Source organism: Arachis hypogaea, chromosome 16 (genome assembly GCF_003086295.3).
Source record: "Arachis hypogaea cultivar Tifrunner chromosome 16, arahy.Tifrunner.gnm2.J5K5, whole genome shotgun sequence".
Taxonomy (NCBI): domain Eukaryota; kingdom Viridiplantae; phylum Streptophyta; class Magnoliopsida; order Fabales; family Fabaceae; genus Arachis; species Arachis hypogaea.
The window spans coordinates 85,504,548-85,516,779 of NC_092051.1; positions in this window are offsets into that span (position 1 = coordinate 85,504,548).

Consider the following 12,232-nt stretch of genomic DNA (forward strand, 5'->3'; position numbering starts at 1 on the left):
TATATAGAACGGAGGTGGTTGTCAGGCACACGTTCATGATTTGAGGAAGGTGATGAGTGTCACAGCTTATCACCTCCATCACAGTTAAGCGCGAATGAACATCTTAGATAGGAACAAGCATGTTTGAATGGAAAACAGAAATACTTGCATTAATTCATTGAGACACAGCAGAGCTCCTAACCCCTAACAATGGGGTTTAGAGACTCATGCCATCAGAGAATACAAAGTTTAGATCTGAAATGTCATGAGATACAAAATAAGTCTCTAAAAGTTGTTTAAATACTAAACTAGTAGCCTAGGGTTACAAAATATGAGTGGACTATGATGGATGATGCAGAGGTCCACTTCTGGGGCCCACTTGGTGTGTGCTGGGGCTGAGATTTAAGTGAGTCACGTGCAGAGGCCATTTGTGGAGTTGAACGCCAGTTTTTATGCCAGTTTGGGCGTTCAACTCCAGTTTTTGATCCTTTTCTGGCGCTGGACGCCAGAATTGGGCAGAGAACTGGCGTTGAACGCCAGTTTACGTCGTCTATCCTTGTGCAAAGTATGGACTATTATATATTGCTGGAAAGCCCTGGATGTCTACTTTCCAATGCAATTGGAAGCATGCCATTTCGAGTTCTGTAGCTCCAGAAAATCCAATTTGAGTGCAGGGAGGTCAGAATCCAACAGCATTAGCAGTCCTTTTTCAGCCTGAATCAGATTTTTGCTCAGCTCCTTCAATTTCAGCCAGAAAAATACCTGAAATTACAGAAAAACACACAACTCATAGTGTCCAGAAATATGAATTTTTCCTAAAAACTACTAGAAATATACTAAAAACTAACTAAAACATACTCTAAACTATATGAAATTATCCCCAAAAAGCGTATAAAATATCCGCTCATCAGTAAGCTAGAATGATGGCGGCATTCAAGAGAATCCAGAAGGTTTAAACCTTGTCTGTGGTATTCCGAGTAGGATTCAATGATTGAATGACTGTGACGAGCTCCTAACTCGCGATTGCAGGGCGTTAGTGACAGACGCAAAAGGATAGTAAATCCTATTCCAGCATGATCGAGAACCGACAGATGAATAGCCGTGCCGTGACAGGGTGCGTGAGCATATTATTCACTGAGAGGATAAGATGAAGCCATTGACAAGGGTGATGCCTCCAGACGATTAGCCGTGCCGTGACAGGGCATTGGATCATTTTCCCGAGAGATGACCGAAAGTAGCCATTGACAGTGGTGATGTATCACATAAAGCCAGCCATGGAAAGGAGTAAGACTGATTGGATGAAGATAACAGGAAAGCAGAGGATTCAGAGGAACGAAAAGCATCTCCATTCGCTTATCTGAAATTCCTACCAATGATTTACATAAGCACCTCTATCCCTATTATATTATTTATTATTCGAAAACACCATTATCCATTTATATCTGCCTAACTGAGATTTGCAAGGTGACCATAGCTTGCTTCATACCAACAATCTCCGTGGGATTCGACCCTTACTCAAGTAAGGTATTACTTGGACGACCCAGTGCACTTGCTGGTTAGTTGTATCGAAGTTGTGAACCATGGTATTGGCACCATGTTCTTGGCGCCATTGCCAGGGAAAGAAAGAGCCATGAATTTTACATAATTAAAGTGTAATCACGATTACGCGTACCAAGTTGCTCATGTTGCCAGGGATTGTTTGAGCCTGGACATCACAATTTCGTGCACCATTCTTCTTCTTGAATCTCCATCTCTTGATCAACCTCTTCCAAGTCTTCAACTGTGATATGCTTTGGAGGTTGTACACCCTCCTCAGCATCAATTTCAATCGCCTTGGAAGGAGGTTTTATAACCTGACTTTCCCATAGAGGTTCAGCATCTCCTAAGTCTTCAACCACTTCTTTCTCTGCAACTATTATGGCTTTCTCCACTTGTTCCAATACAAAGCCATGTTCCTCATTATCCACCAAAGTTTCTAGTGTTTCCTTCATGCTTTGCTCTTCTTTTGATTCTCTACATGTAGCCATGGGAGTTCTTTGAGTGCTCAGATATTGGGAAGCTATTATATTTATTAACTCGCCGAAGACGGCCGTGAAATTTTGCACACTCTTATTCATCCTTTCTTGCCGTTGAAGAATAACACGAAGTCTGTCATCCATTGGAGGTTGAGGTGGATGTGAGGATTCATTGGTTGGGAAAGAGGATTCATAATAGGAAGGTGGTTCATCTTGATAATGACATGGAAATGGTGAATATTGAGGTGGTGGTTCATGAGAGTAGTTGTGTTGGAAAGGTGGCGGTTCTGTGTATGGTTCATTTGGCTCATAAGGTGGTTGGTATGGTGGATGTGGGTTAGGGTCATATGGAGGTGAATGGCGGAAAGGGGCTTGTGAGTATGGTGGTCCAAAGTCGTGTTGAGGAAAGGGTTCATATGCATATGGTGGTGGTTGTTGATAGTCCATTGGAGGTGGTTGTTGCCATGAGGGTTGATCAAATCCTTATGACTCCTCCCATCTTTGATTGTTCCAACCTTGATGCCTGTTCTCATTGTAATTTCTTCCTGCAACATAATTGTGACCAGACTCATAGCCAAAGGGGTGAGAGTTCATAGTAGTGAGAGAAAATAAAAACAAATTTAAATTAAAAGGTTATTTAAATTTTGAATTTGAAAATTAAATTTTGAAATTTTGAATTTTAAATTTTTGAATTTTGAATTTTTGAAATTTGAAATTTGAAAATTTTTAAATTTGAATTTTGAAATTTGATTTTTGAAATAAGATAAGATAAAATAAAAATTTTAAAATAAAAACCAATAACCTCTTAACTTAAGAAAAAGCAAAAATAAAAACAAAAATAAAAACAAATAAATAAGCAAAAATAAAATATTTACAATAACCAATAATAAGGCACACGTTTGCAATTCCCCGGCAACGACGCCATTTTGAAGAACTGAAGATTGATGGTTTAGAAGTTATGGTAAATACTCGTTGCAAGTATAGTTACTAAACCAAGCAATCAACCTTTCTTACAAACGTTTTGGTTGTCACAAGTAACAAACCCCTCTGAAATTGATAACCGAGTATTCAAACCTCGGGTCGTCTTCTCAAGGAATTGCAGGGAGGTGTTCTTATTATTGGTTATGAGTCTTGTAAATTGGGGGGTTTTTAATGTATGAGATAAAAAGCAAGAATAGTAAATGGCAAGGAAGAAATATTGTATTAAATTAAATAAATAACAAAACTCTTGGCAAGGTATAAGAACTGGAGGTCCTATCCTTATCAATTGTGATGAGAATTGGATTTTAATCTCACTCTGTTAACCTCTAACTATGAAGGTAAGTCAAGTGGATTAATGAGCTTAATCCTCAGGTCCTAGTCAATTCCTATGGAAAGACTAGAGTTATTGGAGCAACTCCCAATTTCAATCACTGCTTTATTTGACAACTCAAGCGTTACCAATTACTTAACCAAAGCCAAAAGGGAGAAAAAAATATCTAAATTAAATTGAAAGCAATCTTAAACAGAGCAAAGCAATCTTAAATCTGAAATACCTCAAATAGCATTAGTTAAGAAAATTATATGTAACATGGAAGAGTTCATAAATTAAATTGGGAAAATAAAGAACCTGGGATTGAGAGCCACTCCTAAAACTAAGAGAAATCCTAAATCCTAATCCTAAGAGAGAGGAGAGAACCTCTCTCTCTAAAAACTACATCTACCCCTAAAATTTTGAATTGTGAAAGCATGCCATGAATGAATGGATTTCCCCACTTTATAGCCTCTAATCTGTGTTTTCTGGGCCGCAAACTGGGTCGAAAACAGCCCAGAAATCGCTGGAGAAGAATTCAAACACGCTGATTTCCGTCACTGCAACGCGGCCGAATGGAGCACGCGGTCGCGTCGCCTTGCGTCATGGCGACCTTAGCATATTATATATTAAATCGAAGCGCCGGACGTTAGCTTTCCAACGCAACTGAAACCGTGTCATTTGGACCTCTGTAGCTAAAGTTATAGTTGTTTGAGTGCGAAGAGGTCAGGCTGGACAGCTTAGCAGTTTCTCCAACTTCTTGTATTGCTTCCACTTTTGCATGCTTCCTTTCCATCCTCTGACCCATTCCTGCCCTGTAATCTCTGAAATCACTTAACACACATATCAAGGCATCTAATGGTGATAAGGGAGGATTAATATTAGCAATATAAAGGCCAAAGAAGCATGTTTTCAATCATAGCACATAATTAGGAAGGCAAATGTAAAACTATGCAAATAGTATGAATAAGTGGGTAAAGAGTTGATAAAATCCACTCAATTGAGCACAAGATAAACCATAAAATAGTGGTTTATCAACCTCTCCACACTTAAACAATAGCATGTCCTCATGCTAATCTCAAGAGAAGCTATAAAGATGAAGAGGGATGATAGAATGTATGAAATGCAACCTATGAATGTAACTACATGCAAAATGTTTCTACCTACTTAGTTAAAAGTAAACAAATCTTTCAAGAGGAAATATGAACTGGATTTCACTAATTCAAATCATAAAAAAGAAGTACAAATAGACTTGCAAGAAGAATATAGCTCATGAAAGCATTGAACAAGGAATTGAGCATCAAACCCTCACTGGTAGTGTATACACTCTAATCACTCAAGTGTTTAAGGTTCGATTCTCTCAATTCTCTACTAACCTTGCTTTCTAAGGCTTGCTTTTCTTCTACCAATCAACAAAAATTTAATGCACAAACACACAAATCAAGAGGTCTTTTAAGGGTTGTAATGGGGTTAGGGTCAAGGTAGGATTGTATTTGGTCAAGTGGACTAAAATCTGAATCCTTAATTAACTTAAACTTTTCACCTAACTTTAGACAATCCATGTAATCACAATACAAAATCTAACTATCCATCAACCATGTTTTCCACATTATTCATGCATTCTAATTCTAAGTACCGTACATATGCATTGATTTCACCACTTACTTTGGGGCATTTTGTCCCCTTTCTCTTATTTGCACTTTTTCTCTTCTTTTTCTCTTTTTCTTCTTCTTTTCTTTTTTTTCTATATTATATTTTTTTCTTTATTTTTATTTTTTTATTTTTATTTTATTTTTTTTCAATGCATATGGTTAAATTATTGAATGCATGAACATGTCCTAAACATTTCTTTCACATTTTCAGAAAAATTCTAACATACTCAATTCTCAAACCAAATATTTTCAATCTCAATTTTCCCACACTTAAATTATAAGCACTCTCACTAGTCTAAGCTAACCATGGATTCAAATTAAGGACATTATTGTTTTCTGCTTAGAGTTAGTGATGTGCTAAATAAAAAGAACAAAGGGGTAAAATAGGCTCAAAATTGGTTTGCAAGGGATAATGAAAAGTAAGGCCATATGGGTATGTAAGCTCAGTGAAACAAAGACCTCAATCATGTAAGTGTATGCATACATTAAATTATGGAAATATAGAATTAAGCAAGACAAAGATCACAATTTTAGAGAGAAAAACACACATCAAAAATAAAATATTGGTTGAAAAAATGCAACCAATTCAAATAGGCTCAAAATCTCACAGGTTTTGTGTGTTCGAGCTCTAACCATGTTCCAGTATAATATTTCTTCAAACAAGTGTAACATTAAATTTTATTCAAATTAGTGAAATACTCTTAAAAGGTTTCTTGAAAAAGAAAATATTACTTCAACCAAGTGCTAAAGTATGCATAAAATCAAACAAACATGCAAATGCAACAACTAACTACAAAGAAAATTTAAACATTGGTGTTGAGACAACAAAGTACTAACCCATGGAGATCGGTATCGACCTCCCCACACTTAAAGATTGCACCGCCCTCGGTGCATGCTGAGATGTGCAGGTGGACGTGTTGTTCTAACTTATGCTTTTCTTCAAGGATTGTGCTGATGGACTTGTTTGTCTTCCCATGTAAACGTCTTCCGATTCCCTTCTGGGTGGCCATCCTGAAAGAAAAAGGGAAGAAGAGTAACCCAATAATAGAGATAAGAAAATAAATGAAGTATGGTTGGGTTAATGCCAAATGATAAGGGTCTCATTTACATGGAAGCTTCAACATGTACGTGAGAAAATAATATAAGCACATGGCATACTAGTGGTGCAAAATTTGCAACAAAGGAGAGAAAAATGTGGGTAATGCAAGATAGTATAAGTTCATATCAATGCAAGAAAAGTACAAGTATCATAAAAGATTAGCATTGATTTAAATAATGTTACCCAATCAGAATAAAACAAGTCATAAGCACTAAAATAATACCAAAAAAGATATAACAGTTGAATAAGAATATTTGAACATCAATGGTAAAATAATAAATTTAGAAAAGAAAATAAAAATATACAAAATTAAAATGCAATGAATGAAAGTATGCAAATAAATAAAATAAAATAAAAGATAAGAAGAATGAGAAGGGAAAGAAATAAAGTAAGAAAGAAAGAAGAAAGAAGAAAAGATAGAAGAAATTAGGATTGGGGAAGAAAAGATAAGATAATTGGCTGATCTGGATAAGTTGTGCGCCGCAAGCAACGTGATCGCATGGGGCACGCGGTCGTGCGACTTCTGCTTAAACTGATTGACGCGGTCGCGTCGGTCACGCGGTCGCGTGACCCGTTTTAGGCTAATGGCGCGAGGGTAGCCTCGCGCTCGCACAACTCTCTGTTCAAAACCATTAAATGCCAAATTTTGGGTGACGCGATCGCATGGGGCATGCGATCGTGTGAGTGGCCACGTAGTAGGATGTGACGCGGCTGCGTGGGGCACGCGGTCGTGTGATATGGACTGTGCGTCCAGCGCCAGTCCAGCACCACTCTAGCACAACTTTCGACTGTGCACCATTATTACGTCAAAATCCTAGTCACGCGGCCGCGTGGGAGGCCATTATTCCCATATGACGCGGTCGCGTCAGTGACACAGTCGTGTCAGCAACCCAGTCGCGTCAGCGACCCAGTCGCGTGGGACGATTTGTGCCATTGGCACGCCTCCAGCCACGCTCTCGCGTGACTTTCTGTTCGTTTTCTTTTCTTCCCATTGCACTGGTGACGCGGACGCGTCAGCGACGCTGCCGCGTCGCGTGCGTGCTCTTTTTTTTTTAATGCATGAAAAATGCAGAATGCAATGCTAATATGAATGTTATGCAAAACTCCAGGTTCAATAAAATAAAACTCGAAAACAAATAAAACTAAATAAAAAATGAAAAAGAAACGATCATACCATGGTGGGTTGTCTCCCACCTAGCACTTTTAGTTAGAGTCCTTAAGTTGGACATTTGGTGAGCTTCCTGTTATCGTGGCTTATGCTTGAACTCATCCTGGAATCTCCACCAATGTTTTTAATTTTAGTAGCCTCCGGGATCCCAAACAAGGCACGTAAAGCCCTTGAGCAGTTTTAAACAGGTTCTCAGGCTTCCACTGTTCCGAATGTCAGAACAGACTCCAGTGTTCCAGCAACTATAGCATATTATATATCAAATCGAAGCTCCAGATGTTAGCTTTCTAACGCAACAAGAACCACATCATTTGGACCTCTGTAGCTAAAGTTATAGCTATTTGAGTGCGAAGAGGTCAGGTTGGACAGCTTAGCAGTTTCTCCAACTTCTTGTATTCCTTCCACTTTTGCATGCTTCCTTTCCATCCTCTCAGCCATTCTTGCCATGTAATCTCTGAAATCACTTAACACACATATCAAGGCATCTAATGGTGATAAGGAAGGATTAATATTAGCAATATAAAGGCCAAAGAAGCATGTTTTCAATCATAGCACATAATTAGGAAAGCAAATATAAAACCATGCAAATAGTATGAATAAGTGGGTAAGGAGTTGATAAAATCCACTCAATTGAGCACAAGATAAATCATAAAATAGTGGTTTATCATTGTGCCAAAGAAATCCGGGGTAACCACAATCAAGAATGAAAGCGGGGAGCTCATAGCCACACGGGTGCAAAACTCTTGGCGAGTATGCATAGACTACCGAAGGTTGAACTCGGCCACTAGAAAAGATCATTTTCCACTTCCGTTTATCGATCAAATGCTCGATGATAATCCAGTAAATCTCATTATTGCTTTCTAGATGGCTATTCGAGGTACTTTCAAATACACATTGCTCTAGAGGACCAAGAAAAAACAACATTTACTTGCCCCTTTGGAACTTATGCCTACAAGCGTATGCTATTCGGCTTATGCAATGCACCGGCAACTTTTCAAAGGTGCATGATGAGCATATTTGCGGCTTTTCTAGAGCAATGCATGGAGGTATTCATGGATGACTTTACAGTGTATGGTGATTCTTTTGATTATTGCTTGGATAACCTTGAAAAAGTTTTGGAAAGATGTACTAAATCCAACCTTGTCTTGAATTTTGAGAAGTGTCATTTCATGGTTAGGCAAGGCATTGTTTTAGGACATATTGTTTTCAAAGATGGTATTTCTGTAGATCCAGCAAAGATTAATGTTATATCTAGCTTGCATTATCCCTCCTCCAAGAGGGAAGTCCGTTCTTTCCTTGGACATGTAGGATTTTATCGAAGATTCATAAAGGACTTTAGTAAGGTAGCATTGCCTCTATCAAGATTGTTGCAAGAGGACATTGGGTTTGATCTAAGCAAGGAATGCATGGAGGCTTTTGACAAGCTCCAGGTAGCATTGACCCAAGCTCCCATCGTGCGAGGGCCGGACTGGAGTCGGCAATTCGAAATAATGTGTGATGCTTCAAATTTTGCCGTGGGAGCCACGTTAGCACAACGCGAGGGTAAGAATCCATATTTCATAGCCTATGCATCAAAAATACTAGATGAAGCCCAATCCAACTACACAACCACCGAAAAAGAACTATTGGTCATAGTTTTCACCTTGGATAAGTTCCGAGCATATCTACTTGGTTCAAAGGTGGTAGTGTACTCGGATCATGCGGCGTTAAAGTATTTGTTGGCTAAGAAGGAATCCAAACTGAGATTGATTAGATAGGTTTTATTGTTGCAAGAATTTGGCTTGGAAAATAAAGATAGGAGTGGTTTGCAAAATCTAGTGGCGGATCACTTAAGTCGCCTTGAATACACCAAGGGCGATACCACTCCTATTAATGATTCTTTTCCCTTTGAGGGCTTGCATGCAATCTCAAAAACCATCCCTTGGTATGAACAAATTGCCAATTACTTGGTATCTCGCTCCTTCCCTCCTAATCTCTCCAAACATCAAAGGGATAAGCTAAAAAGCGAATCCAAATACTATGTGTGGGATGACCCATACCTTTGTAGATGTGGGGCGGATCAAGTAATTCGAAGGTGCATTCCACAAACCAAATTCCACTCAACTTTGGAAGCTTGCCACTCCTCTGAAGGAGGAGGCCATTTTCGACCTCAAAGAACGGCAAGAAAAAATCCTAGATTGTGGATTTTGGTGGCCAACTCTTTTCAAGGATTCCTCACTTTTTTGTAAATCTTGTTCTCAATGCATTAGATTTGGTAATATCTCCAAGAAGGATGAAATCCACCAACAAACCATGCTATTTTGTGAGATTTTTTATGTATGGGGTATCGACTTCATGGGGCCATTCCCAAATTCTAATGGATCTCTCTACATTCTACTTGCCGTTGATTATGTGTCCAAATGAGTGGAAGCGATACCCACCCGGATGGACGATGCTAATGTGGTCCTATCCTTTGTGAGAAATAACATCATTTGTAGATTTGGGTCACCACGAACAATCGTGAGCGACCAAGGTTCACATTTTTGCAGTAAGAGAATGGAAGGGCTAATGAAGAAATATGGCATCATGCATAAAGTAGCTACGGCTTACCACCCACAGACAAATGGCCAAGCCGAAGTTTCTAATCGGGAGATTAAATGCATATTGGAAAGAATTGTGAAGTCCAATAGGAAAGATTGGAGTGCTAAGCTCACCGATACATTATGGGCCTACCGAACGGCATAGAAAACACCAATTGGCATAAGCCCCTTTCGGTTGGTGTATGGCAAAGCTTGCCACTTACCGGTGGAGATAGAGCACAAGGCATATTGGGTCGTCAAGGAGTGCAATCCAAGTTTGGGTGGGGCTGGAGTTGAGAGAAAGCTACAACTAGTGGAGTTGGAATGTTTGAGGCTTGAAGCTTATGAGAACTCTAGACTTTACAAGGAAAAAATGAAAGCCGTGCATGATAAGAACATAAGAGGTAAAGAATTTAGAGCCAGTGATCTAGTCTTCCTTTACAATTCAAGATTGAGATTGTTGCCCGAAAAACTACGGTCAAAATGGGAAGGCCCATATCAAGTAGAGAAAGTGGAACCCTATGGAGTTTACCATTTGCGCCATCCCTCAAGTCTGGAGGACTCCAAGGTAAATGGGCACCATCTCAATTTGTATTATGGTGAGAAAATGAAAAGCAACAAGGAGATTGAGGTATTCCTTTTGGAAGATGCACCTTTTGACAAAGAGCAATGAGCTAGTGAAAGTCCAACTTAAGGACATTAAACAAAAGTGCTAGGTGGGAGACACCCCACCATGGTGAGATCTATCTTTTTGCCCCTTTTGTATATAGTTCTTGAACTCTTCATTGTTTTGTGATTGCTTAGCTATAGTTTTGTTTGATTAGATTTGATTGTGACTACTTTAGATAACTTGTTCATGAAGATTTGCATTGATTTTTTAATGGATGGATTGATTGTGTGGTAGAAAAACACCCCATCTTTTGGTATTGCATAAAGTTTTGGGTGTTTCTGACCCCTTTGGCTTGTTTGGCCACTAAATTCTTGATAATTTTGCACTCTTCATGCCTTTGAAAAAAAAGGGAGGGGGGCGCGTGAGCGCACTATGCGCATACGCGCCCATAGGCCACTCGCAACTCCTGGGTCATATTCCATAGAGTTGTGCCAATTTTGGGCCAACGCTGAGCCCCAGGCACAATGCCACTCAGGTGTGCGCGCACCTGGCGCGTATGCGCCCATGGCCTCAATTGCCAATGCGCGCGTACGCACACTAGCTGCATATGCGTCGATGATGCCATCTGCAATCCTGAACCATTTTTCCGACAGTTGTGCCAAATTTGGGCTAATATCATGCCTATGGCCTCCCTCAACTCACGCGTACACGCACCGTGCGCGTCCGCTCGATCGTGTTAATTCGAATTCTGGTACTTTTTTCTGCGAGTTGAGCCAAAGTTGTGCTCACATTGTGCTGAGGGCACAACCCAGACGCGCACACAAGTGCACCTGGTGCTCGCGCGCACACCTGCATACCACCCACTTCACGCGTACGCGCACTAAACGCGTCCGTGTCCATGATGTATTTTGCCCATGCACACGCACGCGTGCATGGTGCGCGCGCGCCGGTCTCGCGAACTAATTACATTGTAGCGCGCCCTTTTTTTTCAATTCTTCTTCCCTCTTCATACCTTCACCCTTCTTCTTCACTTTTACCCCCTACCACTTCTACCACCTCTCCTCCACCCACCACCGGCGGCAACCACCACCTCCGGCTGTCCCACACCCCTCTTTCTCCTCTCCTCTCTCATACCCCCATTACCTTCTCTCTCACTTACCTACCCCATTTCTCCTATCTTCTCAAGGTACCCTCATTTTTCCTTTTTTCTTGTTTAGTTCTCTCTTTTCTTTCTTTCTTGCTTTAGTTGCATTCCCTTGCTCTTCTTCTTACTTCGTTTTCATTCATGTTTTGTTTGTGTGTTGGATTTTCTTTCCTTTTTTCTTTTTTTTTATGGGTGTTAAAAGTGAGGATCACTCTTGCATTGATGAGTTGGATTGTCTTCATTGCTTTCCCCTTGCAATGTGTGGTATGCTATGATGATTGTTGATGCTTTATGGGATGTTACATTGTCACCCTTCTCTAAATTTTTTGTAATAAAAAGGGATGCACACCAAGTGTTTGATGGAAGGCATACATGACTTTTTGAGGTTAAAGTTGACTTAGTGTGTCTCATTTAGTGTTCTTTCTCTTTCACTTGTTTGTTCATATGTGCATTGAGCTTACTACTCTTCTTGCTTCATTTTCACATGCTCATCCCTTAACTCTTACCTCTTGCTATTGATGTTGAGAGCGTGTGCTTCTCATGCTTCTTGTTTGCATGCCTATACCACTCCTACATCATATGCTAGTGATTGGCCATGATTTTCATTGTTGCCGTAGTTACATGTTGTAGCTGTCATGTATCTAGGTCACTTATTATATTGTGCTTTATCACTTGCAAGACTATCATTTCTTGGTGCTTCTTTGAGTTTAAATTTG